A 19,286-nucleotide genomic window follows, 5' to 3' on the forward strand; every position below is an offset into this window, starting at 1 on the left:
TACTTAGGAGTAAGCTGAGGCACAGAAAAGATAAATCTTTGATTTTTCAGAAGTGTCTGCTTAGTTGGAGGACCTCATTTTCTGAGTGCTCAAGGCATAAAATAACTATTAGGTGATGCTAAACACCTAAAGCTCCAGTAAAAGCCAAGAGAATCTGTAGATAAACAGCACCCCTGGAAATCAGTCTGATGGTGTCTCACACTGGGCACTCAGAAGTCCAGGCACCCCAAATTGGCAACCATTTTGAAAATGTTGATCTGAGTGACTGATCGTGGTCACACACATTTTGTGCCCATGACAGGAAGAGAATGCAGAACTCCAGACTCTTACTATATCCACCTTTTTACTTTCACTGCCTAAATTTCAGTAGGTATGGATGTAGAAGTAAGTAAACACACAGCATGTAATACCACCTGTCAGAGAGCTGACTTACAAGGAGTTGATTCAGGGTGGGAATGAAGTATTCCCAATTGATCTTATAAGATGCTCAATGCCTGTACTTGTCATGAGATAAAGTTGTCACATTAGAAAAAAAAGAGGATGCACTTAAATTACATTAGCAGCAGGAACCAAAGGGGAGTGTGTATTAGACCACCAAGGCAGAAGGAGAGAATCAAGTACAAAAGAGAGTTCAAAGTAGACACAGGGTTTCTATTACAGGGACTCATTGAACAAAGCACTGTACAAACAGATAGCGCAACAGGATTCCTACCCTACAGTTAGCAACATCTAAACACACAAGACATGGCATGTGAGGGGACAGTGAGGCACAGAGATCTTTCAAGTGACTTGCTCCAAGTCATCCAACTGGTCAATGACTGACCCAGGAATAAATAATCCAGGTCCCAGTTCCCCTTCCATTGCCTCATCCTCTTTGCCATGCTGTCTCTGTCCATCATTTCTTTGATGCAAGCATTATCCTAGAGCAGTGATTTTCATCTAGGGTGCCATAGCACCCTAGGATGCCTTGAGATCCTTTCAAGAGTGCCATAGGGTGCCAAACTATGTTAGCACTGTTAAGCGTGCAAACATGATTTATAAGATAAACCCAGAGATTTCAAATAGAAATTCATTGTTGTGGTCTTTCTGAGGACTTTGCAAGAGCTAAATGGCTCTATTATTTTTTTGTAGTAAAAAAAGAGTGAAAACTAAGTGCTGGCATTTTCCAAGGAGTGCTTTGAGTCTATTCAGGGGTGGCTTGAGTCTAAACAGATTGGGAACCACTGCCCCAGAGGATGATGGTCTGTATCTATTCCATACTTATTTTTATGCAAGCAGGGAATATGAGGAACAGTACAAGGCAGAAATATTGAAACAAGAGACTGTTACACCACATGAGGGAATTGTAACAAATCACATAGACCATGCTGAATTCACCTGAGAACTACACATACCAACAAAAATTAGGAAGCCACATACAAGTGGCGTAAATCAATATAGCTCCTTGCTAGTCTACAGAGATACGTATAACACCGGAGGATCTGCCCCCTGGTACTTACCACTAACCACAGGTATGAAATCAGAGGATTATTGAGCCACCGAGTCCACACCCATCTTAGCAAAATTAGAAAGGAGGATCCCAGGCCAGTGAATTGGATTTTACCAGCAGGTGAACAGATAATTTAAAAATGTGTTATAAAAGGGCCTTGATAAACATGGTATAAATTGGGAGAAAAGAACAAAGCTTCACCATGGGTATATCATGACTCACTTATCCATATAAATTCTCAGAAAGGGTTAACAAAATAGTTGGCAGAGAGTGTATTTTATGGAGAGGTTCAAGGGGTTTTGATAAAAGTCCTTCACTGGAGTCTCTGAAGGATATTTTATAATCAGGTGGTTGGGAGATTAAATGCTGTCACAGATTAAAAACTTGTTGCGACAGAAAGCAGAGAGTAGGAAATAAAACCGCAAATGACAAGCAGGGAATTAATTTTAGAGAGGTGTCTCCAGGTTGATTTTGGAAAGCAGCTAAGAACAGGCTGTCTTTGTGATTAGTATTAATTGGCAATAGGAGAATATATAACAACAACCATAATAATAAACATGACTGATCCAGTATCCATAGAAATAGAAGAAACTTTTATTATTCCCTACTTTAGCGTGAGTAGCCTCAGGCCCAAAGGAAGTATACGGTGCTTTTAAAGGAAAGAAACATTCATATTTTTCCAACCTGTTCAGGCTGGTGACCCCTTACTTGAAGCAAAAAATGTTCACAACACCTTAGATTTTACTATAAAAGTAAAAAGCATATCAACAATAACAGTCATAACTCTGCATGGTTCATTTGTGGATGTGTGTTTCAGGAGGTTAACAGAGAATACCTGACCTTAAAAGGTATGGGAGTGTTAGCAGAGGAGAACAATTTTCTTTGCAAGAGTGTCATAAAATTTTCAATGACTCACAACACCAATTGCCTTTCATGATCCCCCAAAGGGTTGCAACCTAATGTTTGAGATACATTGAAATGGAAGAAGTTATTGAAAAAAACAGAAATGTTTTGCTGGTAATTTCCAAATACTGAGGTCAGTCAAGATTAGGTAAAACTCTTATACGTTCCAGAGGAACCTGAGAAAACAGCATAACTGAGCAAGCTACAAGCAAGCAAACTTCAACTATTTACAAATGCAAGTTAGCACCAGTGGCAACCAACCCATATATGGACAGCCAGTGTATTTGGCATGAACGTCCTGACTGTCAAGTTAATGGGATCCCTGGCAACCGGAGTTAGGGTAACAGTTGGGGAGGGAAAGTGTATTGGAGAGGCATTTAGGGAAAGGAAGGGTGTTGGGGGTTGGTGCTGGCAGAAGAGTTTGGGACCATGGAAGCTACAGGGTTAGGTGCCACCAAATTCAGTGTTGCAATGTCTTGGTGGCAACAGGGCTTGGCAGCACTGGGTGAGGGCAGTAGCTGATCAGAGTAGCACTGTTTCAGACTGGATTTGTAGCACACTTGCCAAAAAAGTGTGCCATGACTGGTGTTCACTGACCACAAATTCTAGTCCACAAATTCAGTTTGATGAGTTCTAAAGCTGTGGTAGTTTCAGAGCATAAAAGTAGGCACAGCCCTGTCAGCACCTGGCTGAAGATGTTTGTTCAATGGGCATCAGCAGTCAAAGAATTAATTAAGGCTCTCACTTAGTAAGTAGGATTGGGCTGTGCCAATGACTTTCATGAGAGATCTTTGAAAAACAAAAGATCTGCACTACAGAAGCTGATGATAGGGATTTACTTGATTAATCTGCTCTAAGACTGTACTAAACCAATTGAAGGCACATTGCTTCTGCAAGCGCCATACTGAAGATGAGACAAACCCAAGGTCCTGGCCACTTGTGGATTTCAAGTTCTCATGGCTATTTTCACAAAAAAACAGGAGCAATCAAATGGAAGGTGAGGCAGGGAACTCTTCTTTTCTCTGGGGAATTCATTCCGGCTTGCAGATTCTGTTATACATTTGCTACTAGAGACACCTTTAATATTCAGATCAGAGTTTTCTTAATCCACACATCTCCCAACCTGCCCGGTTACCCATACTGTTAACTAACTCAGCATACCAGAAAAGGACTTTGAACCATTGACCCTAGTCCCCTCCTATCATCATATAATTCTATGCATAGACTTAATGAGCTCCATCTTCAAACTAGCTTGTTTTTTGGTTTTTTTTGCTACCACTAGACCTACCGAAAGCCTGTCCCAGAATATCATTCCTCTAATGGTTAGAAACCTCTTTCTGATACCCAGCAAAAAGATATTGTCATATAAACTTGGTGCTATGTTTGTGTTTCAGAACCACTGAAAGAGCTCTCAGGATTTTAACCATGTACACCTAACTGGAGACAAGTGAGGAATTGGCATTGCTAATTCTTTTTGCTTCACCATTTTACTATCCATCCCTCTTTCTCTGGCTGCAGTCAATGTAATGTAAAAGAAGTTCAAAGCTTACTCAATTTCCCGGGTACTGTTCTTTCTGTTGTGCTGTTTCCACTGCACAGATGAGTCTGCCCTGGGGACAAATGTGAGCGAAAGCAAGCTTCTGAGGAACTGACACTGACTTATTTTGGACCCTTGGCCTAGTTACTGGTACATTGTACTATTTATTGGGAGACCTGGGGCCTGATTCACCTCTGAATTACTCGTTTTACACTGCAGCAACCTTGATGATTTCAATGGAGTTACAGCAGTATAGAAGAGACAGCGGTGATGCAGAACCTGTACACATTATCAACTGCCTTTCATTAGTTAGTTAGTTAGACAGACTTGGGTGATTACACACTGAAACAAAATAAAATTGATAGAATCTATTCATACTAAAGGCAGCGTGCAGAGCTTCTCAGCTCCCACAGATTTTAAGGGAAATGGAAAGTTTTGGGCACTTTAAGGAACTGAGCCCTGAGCAAGGAAGCTATTGCACAGACACCAGGGGGTGCAAACACAGCAACTGTTAGAACAGAACAGAAGAGACCCAAACATGCTCTGCCTTACAGCTGAGATCCTGGGAATCCTGAACATGATGCTTAGAACTGAGACCAAAACCAGGGAGATTTGGGTAGTTTCCAGATATAAGTCTATTGGATAGTCAGATGGCTGGTGGAACCAGTGCTATAACTGCCTTTGCAGCTCTGCTTGAATGCTGCTTCCTAGGCATTACAACCTACTTGTGCAAGCTGTATTTACCAAACACCCTGGAGAGCTGGTCTGCATGGAGTTGAAGTATTCTACTGACACTGAAAGTTCAAGGAGCCCAAGGAGTGATTTGTTGCAAAATCTTTTGACCCAGTGTAAACAAGGCCACCAGACCCACTTGTTTTACTTCATTCTCAGACTCTCATTGAGCTTGACTTGGAAAAATCTTAAAAACAGTAAGAAAGGGAGATAGCATGAAGTAACATGAAGACATTCTTGTCCCCTCCACATAACTATGTCAAAGGGTCCCCAGTGGTGGAATCAGTGTGGTTTCACACTGTATGTAATGGAAAGACTCAGTAGAAGGGAGACAACACAGAAGGGATATACAACGAGAGCAGTTCAGTCAACTCATATGGTTTTTTGCTCACCAAGGCAAGGATGCAGCTTTAATTCTGATCCGTAGATCTCCCCCATAGATCTCCCCCTTCCCTCAATGGAAATTCTGTCAAAACTGGTTTATAATGGAACACTATGGGCATATTTCAACATTTTTGGAAAGAATGAGTCAGCTTCCAATGAAATATTCCCATGGACTGCTGCATCATAGAATTTTTCTGGAAAAGTTATATTTTGCATGAAAATTAGGGGGGGGGGTCAAAAAGTTGATTTTTTTTTTCCTCATGGGAAATGTTTATAAAACTGATTTTTTTTGTTTTTGTTTTTCTTCAATTATCCATGATCAAAAAGAAACTTTTTTCTGACCTGGTTGAATTAAATGGCTTAAGTTGTATATGTTTCTAATGTGTAAATTATAAATATATTGTGACACAGATCAGAGACCAATTTTGAGATAAGGGCTATTGTTTATTGGTGTAGCTTCACTGAAGCCAGTTGAACTAGGAAGATTTACCTGGCTGAGAACGTTTTCTAACTTGCACTTTCACAACTACCATTCAGGGTTCCAGTTCAAGGAAGATGGTATACTGCTTTCAGGACAGGAGATCTCTCACAGTATGGGAATGGGATTCCTGCTTCAGCCCACATCAGGTAAAAGGGATGAATTGCCCCAAAGAGTTTACTCTTAAAATAAAATTAACTAAACAACATATTGTCACCAGTCCCTCCCCAGTTTGGAGCTGTACAAAAAAGTTTAGAGGCCTTGCCTATAGCCCTTGCTTATTTGCTTGTAAGACTGGTGCTCCATCTGCCTTTCTGACCTTTTGGGGTAGCATTTTTCAAAAGAGTGAGACTCAGTTTTGTTACACTCAAGTTTTTTAGAAGAAACATATGCAAACACACAGTCAAAGGTTGTGTTAAGCCCCATCTGCCTAGTATAGGTAAGACATACTAGTTTCTGTAGTGGGCAACACACAAGGAAGTGATACACCATGTCCAGCTGTCTGACAAGCAAGCCGAAATGACCTGGTGCCCATTTATAGTTGGGTCAACTTGCCTTCAGTACAAGTCCAGAATAAGGTTTAAATGTGCATCCCTGGTGTCACAGCAAGTTATCTTAACTGCCCTGCCACTGTGCCACACACATTGACATGGCTGGCATAACATCATTCTTTACAAAAGTTATAGGATTCCAATCATTCTCTCGAAAATGTTCTCATTCTCATGCTGGGGCATAGAGTCTGCATTGATTTATGGTGGGCTCTTCCATTAGCTATGCCCCTTTGTGCTGCTTGGTAACAAGGTGTGAACTTCAGGGAGTAAACAAATGAACAGACTGTCAGGCCAGCTGAGCAACATCCGCAACTGAGATAAGTTGGCAGACAGCTTTGATTTCAGTGGCTGGGATGCATCAGCCAGGACTTAGTCCAGTTAGTTGTCATCAATCCAGATTTGTTTTCCCTTCACCAACAGAAATGCTGACACATGATTGAATAAAATGACTGACCCTCCCCTCCATGGCCCTGTAGCATTAAATCTCTTCCTTCTCCCTGCTTAGCATTTCTTTTCTGCTAGTGACCTTTTTTAGTGAGGATAAAAATACAGTTTTACTATTTGTAGGTCATGGTATTTCACAGGTATGAGAGGCCTTTTGTAGCACACAAGCAAATGGCAAAGAACATAACTTGATTACCCTTTAAACTCCCAGTAAAGGTGCTAAAAGACTAGAGTGTTTTCATGTGCTGTGTATAGCCTTAATCTACTCGGTAATACACATGAATGTTCTTCTAACACAGTGAATTTGTTGAATGTCTGCAATTTTCTATCATCCTTGTACCCAGCAAAGAAAAAAACAAAAAAATGCCTTAAGTAGCAATTCAAAGCCTGTTTGTCTCCAAAGAGACGGGGAACCACCTTAGTGAGTTCATGTCTGAGAAAATAAGGCACTTTAGGCTAAATCTACCAAGGAATTTGGTGCTGGATCACCTAACTTTTAGGTATTCTGTCATGTAGTATAGGGGTTGGCAACCCATGGCTTGTAAAGCTGGTGGGAGAGCAGGTAGTAGTGAAGAGTCCCAGAGCTACACAGCTGCTTCTGCTTTTCCCTGTGGGAGATGTCACTGTTGCAGGGATAGGTGTGCTCACAGCCAGCAGCAGGGGAGTTAACACAGCCCCCCCATTGCCTCTGTTGCTTTTCTCACAACAGATTCATCCTTGCTGACTGCTGCTGGCAATGGGATTCAACAGCACTTGGTGACAGGGTTGAGTAGTGATGGCTGCAGTAGTGGGGTGCCAGACAGTCGCTGTACCTGGTGGCTATGCCAACACCATTCCATGTAGAGGCTGTATCTTTTAAGGGGATGAGGGGCTATGAGGCTGACAAGGGCACTGGAGCTACCAGGATGTGAAATCCATGCACTTGTGTTAGCTGTGCACCAGGAGGTATTGGGGGAGGTGGAAATCACCTGATAAGGGGAGGAAATCAGAAGCCCACAGCCACCCATATTGTTAAAATGTTGCCAGGACCTGACTTAATTGATTCCATGGCCAAAAATAAGTGCCTAGGCTCCCTGTTGCTCCTCTGCCTGAAAAAGGGTGTTTGTACCCGAAATTTTGTACCTAGGTCTGCCACGTCCCAAGAGGATGCTGTAACTCCTACGTTATGCCATATAAATAACCACCTTTCCCTCCATGCTATATTTCTATATGGATGTCTGGAGAACACCTATCAAATTGGGCTCTGAATTTCTTCCCAAGCCTTCAAATGGCCTGAAGAAAAACATAGCACAAAGAGAGTTTTGAACTGACATTCGTTATTCATTTCAGCGCTTAGCTCCTTCATGCTCCTTTAAAAATCCAGCCAGCAACCTCAGTGAGGTGACACCTCTGAATCCTAACGATGCCACGCTGAAGGTCGATATTCCAAACTCTTGATTTGCTGAGAATTTTAACAAACACCCAGACACTCTCTTAAAATGGGAGAGCTTCAACAAAATAAGTGTCACATCCCCCTTAAGCCCTGGATGCAAACACTACTGAAATAGCTGGTAGTGCTTTTCTCTTCCATGAGGCCTCTCTTACAGCCAGCCTCATACATTTTGACTGACGGAAAACTTGTGTCTCTGTCCTACTTCTCAGGTGTAAGAAATTCAGAAATATTGCCCTTGCTTATACCTCCTTTCCCTCTCTGTAATCTTAGAAGCCACCAGCCATTTAACTACCATCAGTACAAGAGAATGGGAGGCAAAAAGGAACTGTCAATTTGTACTTTACAACACAAAGTATTCATGTCAATGGAACATGGGCATCTTCTATTCAAATGATATTTAAAAAATAAGGGTTTGCCTAACACAGTCACATTGACCATCAGAACTTTTAAAAATGCAAATTATATTGAAAAGGGTCATTTTAATAAAGAAATAGTTCCCACAGAGAATTATACTGGCACAGCTACAACAGCATAATTTTAACTTCTGAGTTCTGCTAATCAGTTGCTCAATTTAGACCTACTCTAAGAAGCTCTAGAGTAGCAATGGATATTGTGCCTTAGCGGGAAAACCAGAGCCATAACGTCTTTCAACATATAAATGGCATTTATAACAGTATTTCCACACATGAACAGAGTGATATGATCTAGATTTCTGCACAAAAAAGGACTGATTTTTACGAACAGGTTTTTTCCATCAGCAAAGCTTTCAAAGAAGTGGATTATTCCACAGTGTGAAAAATTCTTGGGCAGCTGATTTTTAAGCAGAATGCTCTATCTTGTTTAAGATCCCTATCAGCTAATAAAATTAAAAATAACAGCACCAGCATCTGTATGCCTGATGCCTGGTTCCCCATTTTTGGACTAGTGGGGTTGCATTACCCAGAAAAGTAGGACTCTACATTGCTGGAGTTGGTTTTTTCAGAAACAAATACTCTGATATAGCCAGCATATTACTATTATTATTATTTCTATTATTTTCCATGTGGAAATTATCTAAATGGATGTATATTTCAGCTTACCATCTGTCTTATTCTTAGTGACTCTTGAGATCACTGATAAATAATAATACATCTTGAGGTGATTTTACACACAAAATCTATCCAGAAGAATGAATATTAAAGATTTTGTTAAACTTTCATCCAAAAGAAAGCAGTATAACTCTATGCAACATGCACACCATTTCATCGTTGGTAGATGAAAAGCCCAAATGATCAGTAGAGGAGGACATCAATTCTTTTTTGTAAACCTTTATTTCTTTAAGCCATCTTTCTGATAAGTTCATCCCAAACAGCAATTCCAACTGCTGCCATGCTATCATTTATACTGCTGGTCTAATAATTTAATTTTCATTGGGTTGGGTTGTGGGCAGAATGATCTTACTAAATTGCTTCACTTTGGGTAATGCTCATCCTCTGGACAATTTTGATTTATTTCTGCCATTGACATTTCAAGTTTCTTGAAATTGATTCCCTTATTTGAAGGAAAAATATCATTTCTGGCACTGAAGAGATGCAAAGATTGTATGTATTCATTATGACTTGATACAGAAAATACAATAATACATCTTACATACACACACACACACACACACACACGCACGCAGAGCCATGACTTATAATCTCTCTTCTGCCCCTCACTTCAATAAACTATACTGACATAAGTATTTTTATACCATTTTAACTATCTGTGCTAAAAGGTTTATACTATTTTAATTACAGCACCAAGGTTAAAGTACTACAATTCTAGTATGTAGGCAAGGGCTACACATACTAGAAGTAGAAGAGAAAGTTGCACCAGTTTAACTTATAATCCAATTTTAAACTGATTTAGTAAAACAGGTGCATGCTGCTGTGTGGTCCACAGTGCCACATCAATGACATTTGGCACCTGGGGCAAATCCCGCAGTGGCAGCCTGCCCTCGCCCCGCGCGCAGATCTAGGGAGTACATACCCCCCCATGCTTGCCCGGGTGTGCATGCAGTAGTAGAAGCTGCCCTCCCTCCACCTCATGCCCCCCAAATTGAGTCAGTTGTGGCTCCACCCTGCACCCCGGCCTGGCTGGGCAGCACCTCTTGGTGCCCCTTCGCTTCAGCGCCCAGGGTGGCTGCTCCATTCACCCCACCCCTTTGCTATGGCACTGTGTGTACACACTTATTTTGGTTCAAAAGTGGCTTATTTGAATGTTGCTTATACCATTCCTGACCGTCTTCAAACTAAAATGAAGTAAGCCTGACTTAAAGGGTCATCAAAGGATTAGCATTAGCTTCATGAAACTGTTGAAGTTAAACCAGGGAGACTCACCATTCACATCTTCAGTTGTTTGGATACAAATTTGTGTCAATACTTATTGCAGATTACACGCACACACACACACAATACTATATATATATCTCTATGTGGCACCTCCTTGCACACATATACTTTCAGGATTTGGTGATTCTTCAGGACTCTGTCTTTACTTACAGATCCCTTTGCCTGCTTATTACTCCCTAATATGAATAGGAAATTAGAAAAGTCTCACTAATCTAGACTAGAGTGGTTTCGAAAGGCTGAAAGCTGAAGTGCTTCTATTTGAAAGCTGGTGCTGTATTGTACATTTTATTCTCTTTAATCAGACCTCACAAGAAAATTATTTTGTATATTTTGGGCATATAAAATATATGCCATACAAATTAATACTGCATCTTGTTTAAAAACTAATAATCCTGCGTTCCTATTAGTAATTGTTACCAAAAAAGAAATTAGATAGCTTTGAGCAGTTCAGGAAATGCCAGGAGGAAACTATAGAATCAGGTGGAATAGATATTCCTGTGGAAGAATATGATGATGGAGAAGCACAGAGCACTTTTTAAAAGGAGCGTTAGGGGCATCTGCGAAAGTATTTAAGCTTGCTTGTAAGGTTACTAGTGACCGTATCTCAATAAAACAAAACAGTTGCAGCATAGCCTCCCTTAGGAATATACATTCCTGGAGACAGACAGAATATTGTGCAGACTATGACAGACAGACAGGCAGATTATTGTGCAGACTACTCTGCATTAGATAGTAAATCATCACCATCTTGGGACAGAAACTAATTTCCCTTTGACCCAATGGTTACTTTTAATGCAGCAAAAGCTTCTGGGAATTAAAAAGACTGAAAAGACTAAACAAAGGAGACATTTGACTGTAGTATGCAGAGGGTAAACTTCCGTCTCCTGTCTCACCTGCTGGACAAACCCTGGGCTAAGGAGCCTCTTTAATACCCCTCCTAAGAAAAAGGAAAAGAAATAATAGGGGAAAAAATGAATGAAAAGGGATAAAGACCAGTCAATAGGCCCAGAGACTCTCGTGCAGAACACAGAGCAGGGCCAATCTTCCCTAATCAGCGAGGTAATTTGTAGCCAAGGCTGAGCTTTTGAGAACCAGGCCATTACTCAGCCTGAAGATGCCTTTATCCCTCTTCTGAAGGATAGACACGGCTCCATACTGGAGGGGGAAAATAAATGACAAGGCTTGGTCTGGAGGGCTATTTGCCTGCATTTGTTTTGCTGCTAAGAAGCTATGCCATTACTGAGGTGCACTTGTGGGTGCCTAAGAAATGCAAGAGGGGGGCTGACAGAGACCACAATAGTGCAGTCCTCCAAGGAGGCGAAACCAGGGCATGGGTATTCCAAAAGGAACAAGGAACTGAACAGATGAAATATCTGGCTTTGCTGAGAGAGTCTGTGGGAATAGTGTGGGAGGGCAAGGAAGGCTTCCCTGCCTCCCAAAAATGAGCTGCTCCCAACGATGCAGTGATCTGGGAGCAGGGCTGGCCTTTGCTTCCTGCAGGCTGCTACTGCTGACAATGGTCAGGGCTACCCTGGCTGGGGGCATTTTGCTTTGTCAAGCTGTAGTTTTGCCTCCAGCAGCTACACTGTGTTGTGCAGGAAATATGCCTGCCATGGGGACAGAAGGGAGGGCATGGAGAGGGGGATGAAAAAAGCTTTTAATACATGGACAGTCTCTCACATTTTCTTACTGTCTTTCACATTCTCTCCCACTTTCTCTCTGTTTTCCAGAAGCCCAAAGGTCCAATCTCAGCCTCTGCTTATCTCTCCAGCAGGGGTGGGGAAGTCCTAGGGAAACAAGGCACACTGAATTCCTGTGTTAGTAGGTCCGAAAGACAGGCTGATATCTCCCTTCAAACTGAAGGGAATTAAGCCACGCTGAGTGTCTAAGGCAAGCTATTTTGTTACAGGAAGATGGGAAGAGGGCACAGAAGATTGAAGGATCTACATACTGCATTGGGCTACTTGATTCTGCAGGGGAAAAAACCTAGGTGCCATTAAAGTTAATTGTTTTTATTGCTCGTTTAACAGTGTCTTGTAAATCTTTTTATGGTCTAGCCAAGGAGCATGGGTGAGGCCTAAATATAACAGGATGGGTAAGGTGGGACAAGAAAACAATACATTTGGCAAAGTCTTCCCCACTCCAATTCACTCACTGCTGTAGAGCTGGGAAGTTAGTGACTTTCCTTCAGACAAGGATCCTGTGAGCTTCTGAGCACAGATCCCAGGTGAAGTTTAAAATTCAGATGCATTTGTTTCGTCTTTGTTTCCTAGAATCCAGCCAGGTCTATTTCCTGGCAGAGAGGCTGTCCAGAATTCAGGACACTGGAACAGACTTATCAGTACAAAATGCCAACCCAAGAGGATATTTTTTAACATATTCCTTTTTAAAAAGGGCTTTCTTGCTGAGTGTCCCACTCTCTCCCTAGTCAATGTCACAGTCCTCAACAATTCCGACAACTGGGCGATTCATCACCATGTCTATACCACAAAGGAAGAAGATATATTTTTAGCTGAAATGGCATCCATTGATTTTTGTTTTCTCCCCCTTAAACCATAAGAACTATTAGAAAAATTAAAGAAGAAAGAGGACTTGCAGCTGATGAGTCTGGGGGTTAAAAATGGTTGGAAGCAGATATTTTAATGGGAGGGGGGGAATGTATTGATCCTAAAGAGCTGCTCTTTGACTTTTGCAATTAAAAAAATAAAATAGAACGAGCCAAAAAGATTTTAAGAGGGGGATTTGAAGCCATGGGGTCATTTTGCTTCTGTGAGCAGCTTTCTGCTCTTATCAAATGGACCAAGGAATTAATTCATTGGTTGAGGAAGATTCAAACCGCATTCACTTTTGATTACTTTGAACAGGGGATGAGGGGAGAAGAGAGAGAGAGACCCTAAAAGAAAAAATGTTAGTGTCCAGATACTTGCCTTTTTTGAATTGGTCCTTTCAATGATTCCTCAGCAAGACTCCCAAAGGATTTATCAGGAAAGGAAGAAGTAACTAATGGCACCTTTTCCTAAAGAGAGACCCAGTTTGTGCTTTGAACGTGACTATTAAGGGACACTACTTTCTTTCCTCATATTTGTAAACTCTGTATCTTTCTAGTTACTTCCATCTCGCCACACTTTTGTATATAGGTGCATATCATACACAGTTGGACAGGACAGTGTCTAGAAATACGGAGGAGGAATATAAGATCTTGATAAGCCTATGTCTATCACAGAATAGCTCTTTGATCCTGTATACTCTCATGGAGAAAGTTAATCCCTATGTTGTGATATAAGTACCAGATGCTTCTTGCAGGAATTATACCAGGGCATAGGGTTAATGCCCAAGCTTTTCTTTAAAGTGTCCTGTGGATTATTCCCTGATTAAAAGGATTGTTCTCAAAATGACAAGAGTGTTAGGTCTAACTGTTGTTGTTGTTGATGAGGCATGGGGGAGACTTTCTGGGGAACAGAGTGTTTTGATTTATTTTGTGCTTCAATAACCTTTGTCTTTAACTTGACCTCTTGCACCATTGCTGGGAATTGCTTGTGAACAAGAGAGAAAAGGAAAGTGTTTGCTTTGGGGCAAAGATATAAGGACAATTATAAGTGCTTCTGCAATGTCTTTAAATAAAACTAATTGATCATTCACCTTCCACCCACTAGAACCCAGTGGACTTTTATATAGGAAAAAAAGAGCCTGTTTCATAAGCAGATTTTCAAACTGTTTTCCACCTAAGGTTTTTTCATTCCAAAGATCAGTCCCTTGCATTGTCCACCAGAGCAACAAACCCAACTTGCTATGTATCCAGGTTCCAACTTGCCCTTCCCTAACATATAGCATCATTGCTTTAATTTATCTAACTGGCCACGTCTTACGTAAAGGTCAAAGTTCAACTATTTGAGTGCATAGTTTGAGTAAACTTAATGTTCATAATGTCTAGATAGCACTTTTCATCAGTAGATCTCAAAGCACTTAACAAAGGAGGGCAGTATCATTACCCACAATTTACAGCTGGGGAAACAGAGGCAAAAAGAAGTGAACTGACTTGCCTAAGGTCACTCAGCAGGTCACTGGCAGGCCATGTCTCTGAATTCCTGATCCATCCATCAGATGACCAGTTCTTTATATTGCTGGAAACGGTACTTTCTCACAGGTATTTTCAGCAGCACTAGAGAAGTTCAAATTCAGTTGTTCTACAGAAATGGACCTGGCATAAACAGGATTGTCTTGTCTTGGTGCCTCTCCTATCCATTGCTTTTCTTATTAATAAATATATTTTAAGCTCCTGTTTCTTCTTGGGAAGCTACAATATGCAGAGTTCTCATTGTTTGGATTCACACAATGTGTGAGTTGATTGCTTTAAGCAGCTAAAGCAAAAGCAATTTTTTACTTTTTCAGAATTACAACTCAAATTCTAACCTTGCTAGAATAGAATAATACTCATGCATTTGAAAAGGCAAGGTCAAACCTAGGAAGTGGATATTTTCAAGTTTCTTGGTGAAACAGTCATTTCTTCTTTTCTTTCTTGGATTTTGAGTTTTGCCAAGTTTTCCCTCTATATATTTCCCCATGTCATTCTAATTTTCTCTTTCATTGGAACATTCTTCTTTGATTCCTGACTTTGAATGGCTTCAGCCTCCAGGATATTTAAAAATATGTATATCCTTTCAATATATTTAATATGGATAATGCTTCCTAACATGCTGAAGGTAATCGGGAAATAGGCGGTGAGCCATGGTACACGGCACTGTGGCGCAAACAAGGATCTATAACCCTCCACAGACTTTGATTGAATTGCTGGAGCCTTTTGCCTTTTGCATTTGTCCTTGGCCTTTCCCCATATTATTGTGATTATTGTTAATTTCATTTTAGAAATACAGCTGGCATGATGCACCACATGACCAAAGTCCTGTGTTTCCGTTGAACCAATTTATATCACTCCCACTATTCACCCTCCACAACCTCCCCCTAAGCCCCTCTTCAAATAAAAAAAAAAAAGAATCCAGACATCTTAAAATGCTAGCTGGGGATTCCAGAGGCAGCCTGTGTGGAATAGGAAGGAAAGATCTAAGAAGTATGTTATAATACAGACAGCATCAAAAAGCCTGCACCCATTGCTATTATTTTACCTAATGAAGTGGGTCATCATCATTTTGAAATGGTAAAGAAAAAGCACCATCTCTCCAAAAAGCAGATAAGAGACAGCTAACAAGTAGGCACATGCTACTGCACCTCCTCACACACACATACTGATAAAATAATTTCCCTTCCACTGGGAAGAGCTAGTGGCTTCTAAGAGCTTTTGAAATATATTGCTAGGAGCTAACCCTTGGAAGGAAGAACCCCTTTCCCCACAGATTCCCATTCCCAGACAACAGGATTAGTTGGATAAAGGACCAAGATGTTCTACTGTGGCCTGATCTTGCATACAGTGCAAGCAACAGGAGGTTTTGCCATGGATTTTAGCTGGGGCTGGATAAGACCTCGAGGTTAAATGTAAAAGCTAAGGGGGAAGGAGAAGCAGATTATAGCCACTCAGTCCTACTAATTTCCAGGTGTAAGTGAAGGCCATTTATGGGCCTGGAAGCTTACAATTGAATATCTACTAATTCGTCTACCAGTGTCTGTCTTGTGAATGCATGCAGACTGCTATTGCCAGGAAACTTCAATCTCTCATGCTGCAGCTTTCTCCTTAAATGACTGAGACCTTCAGGTACTCTGAAGCATCCTGTGCTTTCATTTTTATGTCTTGCTACTTCTTGGATGCCTCCCTTGAGCACATTTGCTTTAGTAACTCTAAAGCTTTCTCTTAGGCTTGTCTATCTTCTGCAAGGAAAGCAGGGTTTATAAGCATAGGATGAGAAATAATACCAGTGTAATGCTGGTAAAGTGACTTTGTTACCACTGAATAGCTCTGCTTATCCAACTCCCTTTCAGCACTGATTTTATAATTATTGAGCAGACAAATACAAGAAAAAAAATCAACTAATATACAAATAAGCTGGCAAATATCTCAGTTTATAATTAAAGGTTCAGGGATCACTTTCTTTCCACCGATGTAAATCCACTTTAAGTGGATCACTTTGGATTTAACTTGCTTTCTTTCAGAAGGAATCTGGTGTCTCAGTTCCTCAGCTGAAAATAAAATTCAGTCACACCAACAGAAGTCTGTATTTGCATTAGCTGTTTAGGCCCAGTTTGTTCACACTAGCTCACATCCATTCAGAAAAGTAAAATAAAGTGATATTTAATAATGATCATATGAACTAGATAAGGAAAAGACATCCTTTATGCATGCCTTAAAGATACAAAGCTACTGAGATAAAAATTCAAGCTGGGGGCAATCATGGAGTCAAACACACATAGGAAAACCTCAGCATCCATACTCACGTGTCTATTCATATATGCATATTTGCATAAATACATGTACACACACTTCAAGATATGCACAAATGAACATACAATCACAAGACCCCCTCTCAAATACTTGCAAACCTTGACAGCTGTACACTCATGTCCATAAAAACAAAATCATGTATATGAATATTCTCAAGCATAAACAAGAAAGTGCATTTCTGCCAAACTTGCATCGTTTGGATGGCACAATATTCTGTATCCATCTGAAAGACCTGTAGACCTCACCATAAAGCAATTCAAGGGACTTAACTGGGTTTGGGAACATCTGCTGTGTAACAGTGTTCCACAAAGCAGTTGACAGTAAACACGCTGTTTCTCAAGAGGCCTAGCTCCAGATGAGTAAGACGGATCCTCATAGAGACAAAAGTGAGGGTTCTTAGAACAATGCTGGTGCTGAGCAAACAATCATCCTTATCTAAATATCGGTTCAAACAAATCCAGGATCTCCCTTTCTCTCTCTCTCTCTTTTTTCTGTCCTGCCAAAATTTTCAAGGCTGACACTGGTGTCTCAGAAAGGGCACTTAAAAGGGGCCTAATTTTCAGAGAGGGGATGCTCAGAATTTATCAATGCAATTGAAAGGAGGAAATTCATATTCTTCAGAATACAGGATTAGAAAAGAAGGAGGTTGCCTAGAGAAGATGGTGAATGGAAGGAAGAAGGAGGGGAAAACTGAGAAGGGCTTGGATAAATAATATAGAGCAGGGGACAGAAATGAAGAACAATCAGACAGCCAGGTTAGCAATGACTTGGTAATTGTGGGGAGGTCTAGTTTCCTGTGCCACTACCCCTGTGAACTGAGGTTGATAATGAGGATGGTCAGCACATTCTGAAATTCAGGCCATTTAAAATGTCTCATGTTAGGCACTCAAAAATCACACCTTATTTAAAAAAAATTCTGTATAACCCAAATATTGGCAGTACATCTGTGCCCACCACACATCCACTTACACACACTGCTAAGAGAGGAATATTAATTTTGTAATCACTTGTGGAAACCTTGGTCTAAGTGACTTGACCAGCATCACACAGGAACACTGTGACAGAGGCAAGGATAGAACCTGATTTTCAAGTGCAGTGGTAGCTATGAGACGATCCTGCAATCCACTGCATCGGTCACTACATACCACCTGGATCCCACAAAAAAATAAGGCAAAGGCACTATAGATGACAGTCTCCTTCAATATGCAGTTCTTACACACCCCAGAGCAAAAGCCATCCCAGGAACTGAATGAGGCAAGGGTTCCTATGGGCAAACATAGTGTGTGATCATGTAATTAGAGATAGAATTATAATGCATGTAAACAAGAAAGATGAATTAAGGTTGTTCAGGCGACTTTGCTTCCTTATTTCCTAACAACTGAGTGTTTGACTTTGCGACTGCCATGCTGTTTCAATGTGTTACATTTAGTTTAGTGTGTGCTATTAAATCACATGGCATCATAGTGATGCTCACATGGACTGGGACCCTTAGATCTACTGTAACAACCTCTCCCACTTGACCTAATGGAGTAACCAACTGCAGTAGGTTGTCACTCTCTTTGTGAGCAACTGGAGGGAAGAAGGGGACACCTTGCCAGAGGTTTTCACAGGTATTTGCTGACAGCAGAGGAATGCTAAGATTTGGAAATCTTTGGTTCTAGTCCAGGCTCAGGAGGGGAGTCTTCCCTAGGGGGATAGTTCCACTTGTTCTCTTATCACAGTGTATCTTCTTTGTCCTGTCTTCTCTAACCTATTCTTGTCCCAGCCCTATTTTCCAACTCTACCCCAGTCTCCTTGCCTATCTAGTTCCAGTCTCCATCCCAGTACCATAGTGGGGAGGGCAGGGGCAACTAGGGCAACAGCCCTAGGCACCCACCGAGAGGGAGGAGAAATGCAGCTGCTGCTCCTACCAGCCTAGCACCAGGTGTCACCCATGCCACAGTTGCTGCCCAGGACACAGACCCTAGCTCTTATGCCTCTACTCTATCCCCAGATCTCTGGGCTCTTTATCCCAATCCCAGTTGCTTTACGCATTGCCAGTCTTCCCCTCTGGGCTTTCCATCTAAGAACCAGACTTCCTCTTAATTTAGCTTTCAGTCTGTCTTCCTCCCAGGGTTGCTCATCCCAGTTTCCAGGCTGCTTCCTTATCTGCAGTCCCTTTGCCCAGGCAGTCCTTTTCCTCAGTCTCCTAGCCTCTTCCTTAATTTCAAATTATTTTTTTCCCACTAAATAATATCCCAGGCCACGTTTCTCTCAGGCCCAGTATCTTTGCCTAGCCAATCCATGTTTTTTGTCTTCTTCCCTTCAGGCTCTCCAGGCCTCTTTTTCCTATCTACATACATACTATGCATATATAGGCTAAACACATGTGTGTATACACACTGTATAGATGGAAAGATTGAAATAAAATCATACTGCAGTATTTGACACGTTAAACATACATAAAATAAATAGATATTTAGTAGAGAGAGGGCTAGAGGGAGTGCATATGTGGCATATATTATATATTAATCTTTATCGTGGCTTTACTCTCTCCAGACCTCTTTATAGAAGATGTCTTTGTGTGTAAGTAGGAT

General features: G+C 41.1%; 2 long non-coding RNA genes across 4 annotated transcripts in view; one reads left to right on the top strand and one right to left on the bottom strand.

Moving 5' to 3' along the window:
• The window catches only part of LOC149857560 (uncharacterized), a 36,213-nt gene extending 23,864 nt beyond the window's left edge, over positions 1–12,349 (top strand). For 2 of the 3 annotated variants that reach the window (XR_016444075.1, XR_016444074.1), the window contains 2 exons: positions 5,583–5,672; positions 12,053–12,349. This is a non-coding gene — a long non-coding RNA (uncharacterized LOC149857560). Of the gene's footprint in view, positions 1–3,786; positions 3,840–5,582; positions 5,673–12,052 lie in introns of all 3 variants that reach the window. The other variant, XR_016444073.1, reaches the window with a different exon arrangement.
• Positions 1–19,286, bottom strand: part of LOC149857561 (uncharacterized) — a 171,009-nt gene that overhangs the window by 5,002 nt on the left and 146,721 nt on the right. The gene's annotated exons all lie outside the window — the stretch shown is intronic.

The sequence above is a fragment of the Crocodylus siamensis genome, chromosome 9, assembly GCF_052110815.1.
Source record: "Crocodylus siamensis isolate JL-2025a chromosome 9, ASM5211081v1, whole genome shotgun sequence".
Taxonomy (NCBI): domain Eukaryota; kingdom Metazoa; phylum Chordata; order Crocodylia; family Crocodylidae; genus Crocodylus; species Crocodylus siamensis.